The sequence below is a fragment of the Melozone crissalis genome, unplaced genomic scaffold (genome assembly GCF_028551555.1).
Source record: "Melozone crissalis strain CALT ecotype California unplaced genomic scaffold, PUWL_Pcris_2 ptg000420l_1, whole genome shotgun sequence".
Taxonomy (NCBI): Eukaryota; Metazoa; Chordata; class Aves; order Passeriformes; family Passerellidae; genus Melozone; species Melozone crissalis.
The window spans coordinates 40,000-45,255 of NW_026536150.1; the positions used below are offsets into that span (position 1 = coordinate 40,000).

General features: G+C 44.5%; 1 long non-coding RNA gene across 1 annotated transcript; it reads right to left on the bottom strand.

Moving 5' to 3' along the window:
- Window positions 1-3,890: 3,890 nt before the first annotated feature.
- LOC128950088 (uncharacterized) lies at window positions 3,891-4,917 on the bottom strand. The gene is made up of 3 exons (XR_008484316.1): window positions 4,871-4,917; window positions 4,098-4,173; window positions 3,891-3,979 (listed from the first exon to the last, which is right to left on the bottom strand). It is a non-coding gene; the product is annotated as an uncharacterized LOC128950088 (long non-coding RNA).
- Between the last annotated feature and the right edge of the window lie 339 nt (window positions 4,918-5,256).

Below are 5,256 nucleotides of genomic sequence, written 5' to 3' on the forward strand. Positions count from 1 at the left end.
GGCACGGAGTCACTGAGCCATTCTGACTGTGTTAACAGCACCACGGATGACTCCCCATACCCTCGGGCCTTCATTCTCCGGCACCCCGAGCCCCGCGGCTGCGCGGCAAAGAAGGAAAGCGGGCACCGGAAGAGAGGAGCGAGAGCAGGGCATGACAAAGGGCGGCGAGGGAGGGCGGGCCGTGCAGGAAAGCGGCACGGGAAGGGAAAGCCCGGGAGGGGGGTAGAGGGAGGGTGGACAGAGGAAGCAGAAACGGGGAAGAGAAAGGGAGTAGCGGGGAAGGGGCCGGACAGGAAGGAGCCGGGCTTGTGGGGGGAGAGGGAATGGGGGAAAGGGAGCGAGAGAAGGCGAATACGGGGAGAAGGAAGGAGGGCGAGAGAGAGGGACAGGCGGGGAAGCCTCACAGAGCCCCGGCTGCACCCCGAGCCCGGCCCGGCGCCTCGCCCTGCCCGGGAGGCTGCGCTCGGGGGAGCTCGGCTCGCTCCGGAGTCACTCGGCTCCAGTCGGCTCTTCGGCTAAACTCGGCTATTGTCGGCTAAACTCGGCTATTGGCGGCCGCATTCGTCCCTTCGGCGCGCTTCGGCCCAACTCGGAGCCGCTCTCTGCGCGTTCGGCTGAGCTCGGCTCGGCTCGCCTCCCCGACGGCGGGCAAGCGGCGCCGCCTCACGTTAAACTCGCCCGGCTCGGGGCGCTCCTGCTGCCGCGTCCCGCGGGCGGCCCGGCCATCGCACCGACACGACCGGGAGCGCGGGGTGGCACAGGAGCTCATTGGGCTGTGACCGCACTCGCGCTAATTAGCGCGCACGAGAGCGGCGGGCTCGGTTCGGCTGAGCTCGGCTCCGTTCAGGCAGCCTCGCAAGCCTGGCCTCGGTTCGCTCGAGCCCGTCAGGTTCGGCCGGTCTCGCCTTGGTTCGGCTGAGCTCGTTCCATTCGGCCGAAGGCGGCGTCGTTCAGTCGTGTTCTTATAAATACCTTTCTTTATTGACTGTATATTTCTATATTTAGATTTATACTTCCATAATACTTCTATTATTCCAAATAAAACCCCCGTCTCTAACCAAATAAACACAAAAAAAGCCTTCTTTTGAACGATATTGAAATATTTTTATACTTTTGTATAATTATATTCACATTTATATTTATAGTTTCTTTTGATGCATTATATTCATAATTATATATAATAGATACAAAATTCTAGGAAAGTATTTAAATTATTATTTATATTAGGTATCACATCTACTGCTACAACTAATTTTTTCTTATAGGTTTAAATTTTATATATATCTGTATATATTTCTATTTCTATACTTAGATTTCTCCCTTTATATTATTTGTAGTTATAATTTTTACAATCAAAACACTGCCTATTGACAAATGAAAAAACCCACTTTGTTTAACTATATTAAAAAATATTTTCATGCTTATAATTGTCATATTTATATTTATAATTTGTTCAGTATTACATGAGAACATACCTGCTCCTGCACTGCAGCGGGGCTCCCTCTCCTGGGGTCCTTGGGGTGCCCCAATGGCATCAGAGCCCCGAGTCTTCATCCCCTTCTCCTCTATTTAGAAACTACACTGGAACTTTTTTCTGGAAACAAAGACATTACCTAAATCCTCTCTCCGTGTCCCAGACAGATGCATATTCAGTTATTAGTTGGCTGGGCAGCAGTTTCTTAAATAGAATGATAAACAAGATGTGAACATTTTAGCTACAAGCAAATAGGCAAATCTGAACAAGGTACTGGTGGCCAACACCAACCACCAAAGTGATTTTGAAGGAATTTTTTAAACAATAAAATAATGATACCACAAAAATTAAGCAAAAAGCTAACTACTGGCTAAGAAAGAAGGAAAAATTAACTTTTGACAGCAACAACATTCCAACCACACAGGCTTTTTCCCCATGTCATACCTTGTAACTACGTCTCTTGGCAATTCTCATCATGTATCCCAAAAGGAATAAATACCTCAGAGCGTCCTAAAGCAAAAAGCAGCACACGTGAGCTCCTCACACTCCCGGGAGGCCGGCACAGCGTGCACTGAGTCTGCAACAAATTCTGCTCACTGAGGGTCTGCAAACAAAGGCTCAACTGATGAACTGAACTGATTTTAAAGAGAGGTTTTCTAAGCGCTGAAGCACAACAAAGAACAAGCAGAAACAATTCTTAAAAAAAAACCTGCAAGTTTCGTTTAGCATATATGCGACTGATTTCCACCCTGTGGCTTCTCACTTGGATTCGTCTGCAGGTTCAGGAAGATGACAATGCACACTCTGCCTTCCCTGAGCCCCCCACGGCAGCGGAGCGCTGCTCCGTGCGCTCAGATCATCGGGAACTGGATTACACGTGCCCGGATGGACCGGAACTGCTCTGCTGCAGATTCAGGAGACGATGGCAGAGAGGGGCTGGCCGAGGCGTCGTCCCAATTCCGTTCCTGTGTGACGAGGAGCGGTTTGTTCCCAGCAGCTGCAACAATCCCCAGCTCGCTTCCGTGGTGAGTGCCGATGGCACACAAATGGCAGCCCGAGGAAATCGTGTTCTGGGCTCTAAGTGGTTGGGACAGGGTCCGATTTTTTGTTTTGTATCTGTATGATGATTAGTACGACAGGGCCCTGATCGATGACGTGGCAGCACAGAATTAAAAACTCCTCAATAGGATTACATCGGCTTCGAGGAAAAGACAAAAGCCTAGCACCCTTCTGAAATCTACTTTTAATCCAGAGCACACGGATTGTCACCATGCTGCACCTTCCAGCTTTTCAAAGCAGCTTACTTCTGAAGACCAGGAAACACTGATTTCTACAGAAACAATGGGCAACCCCCAGGCTAATCTCAGCACTACTGTTTAATAGGGGACCTGCCAGCGTGCCAGTCCAGCCTAAAGTGTGCTTTACTTCAGTCTAACATCCCCACAAAATTCTTCTCACGTCTCCCAACCCTGAAATCTTATTTTCCCCTAAAGCTTCTCATCATTAGCAATTTCCAAGTAACATGTTTTTTTTACAGCATTCAAAAATGTCATGCTGGACTGTGCTAGAGAGTAATCTGCAAATATAAGCTTAGCAAAGTTTGAATTGACTTGTCCAGAGAAAAAACCTACAAGCGAGCACCTACACCTGCCTAAAAAGAGCTAACAAGCCCCTGGCAGCTGCCAGCATCAAAGCACAGTGGATGTTTCTAACACAGGGTAAGGATAACAATATCACCTTTTGTTCTCTCCAGCTTGTTTTCCCTGCAGTCATATTTCGCTTCTTATGATTTTTCTAGTCTCCGTATCTTCGTGGACAGCACCGAGCCTGAAGACAAGGATACGAGAGTCTTTCCCTGCCGTACGGAGAGAACCAGGAAAACAGTTAAAAAGAGAACAGGGTAGTTTGAAATTCATACTTGCAATGAGAAGCAGCGCCTAACCAACAGAACAAAAGTAAACAAAGCATGGCAGCTCCCTGGGGACAGAAGACTTACAAACTCTCCAGAATTTACAATTCTAGCGACCATCTCCTTTAGGACAGCAGCCAAGTGTCCCATGAGGTGGCGCTACACCAAAGAACAATCTGAGAGGTTCCAAAGAGCAAAATGCACAATATTTTGCAAAGACATAAAATCTTGCAAAATAACAAAAATACAATGGATGTAAACTACAGGGCAAGAGTACAAGTGTTCACTTTAAGAGCTGGAACCATCCAGGTGAGCACCTGATAACTGGATCCTCAGCAGAGTTTGAACCCTTCAGGACACAGAAGGGTTTTCCCCAGAAATTTCACAGACTGAGTTTTGATAGAAGTACAGTTGCCACATCCTCAGAAACGTCACCCATTCTCCAGGTGTGTGGAGAGAACTGCAAATGGCTCTCACGTAGTTTGAGCTAGTTCTGTAAGGTCTCGGGGTGAATTTCACCAGATGCAACCAAATTGGGCAACTCCCAGTGGGACAGAAGGAACCCAAAGCTTGGGTAAGCAGAGCTGCAGCAAATACTGAGGAAACAAACATAACAGTGTAAAAAATAATAAACCATCCTCTTTTTTTCCTCTTGCTTTTGTTTTTTTCTTATTCAGATCAGCATAGCAATTAAAGAGAAAGTGAAAAACTCACCATTACTGAACATTTCATCATCTGCAGGCTGAGCATCCTTAGCATAGAGGACTCCAAAGTTAAAATTCACCGAGCCCTGCGAAATAAAAACAAATATTGTATGATAAACAGTCAGACAGCAAACATAAAAATTTGTTTCCTCTAAGGACTTTCAGGTATGTATGTATCTTTGCATACATCCTACACATTAGAACATACACTTCATACCATCACCTAATACATAATCATTTACCTTTAAATTTTGATAGTATAGCATGAATTTTTAACTTAAATTGGTGATCTATTATTATTAAGTTGGTGCTTAAAGTTATTTCTGCTGTCACGTTCAAAAAAACATTAATTTTTTTTACTGTAATGACCAATTGATTTCAAAGTCATCACAAGCCCATCAAAATACAAAGCTCTGTTCACTGGACGGGTCTGTGAGCTAGAAGTAGTTAGGCTTCTACTTCCCTCTTGTTCTTCCAGAACCAAGAAATCCTGTCAACAAAACCAGGATCTTTAGCCCACTGCTGTGAAAGATTCTACAAGGATGATGGTTTGATTTGTGTTTAGAAGTTTTGATTTGAAATGGCCAGTTCAATGGATAAAGACAGTTTAAGTAGTATTACATTACTGTTATTATTATTTCTATTATTATTTTTACTATTACTACTACTATTATTATCACCTGTTACTGGAAGAAACAGACCAGTAGTACCTATACTTAATTACTTTTATTTCCAGAAAATAATAAAGAAAAAAGAACCAAACCAAAAAAAGTCACTTCCTACCTTTTCTATCAAGGGATGAAAAATTTCTCTTGGGCTCTCCTCCAATTTACTGTTAAATGGAATGTTCTGTGGAACTGCCATTTCTTTCCCAAAATACTAACTTCCAACACTTCCTGAACGTATTTTGTATTTTAAAACAACAGAAGTTAGTGAGACTCTGTGGAGGTCAGGTTTAAATTTCTTTCCTTCTAAAGCACAGAGTTCTGTTCCATCACCCCGCCCTTTGGCTCTACACTGAATCATGGTGAGCATTTGAGGAGTGCTCAATAACCAATTCTATTTCTCTCTTTTTCTAGTTCTCTCTATTCTTAAATAATTCAAGACAAGTCAAATGAAAAATGACAAGTCAAATGAAAAAGTTCAGCCTGAAAGTCACACTTTTTCCC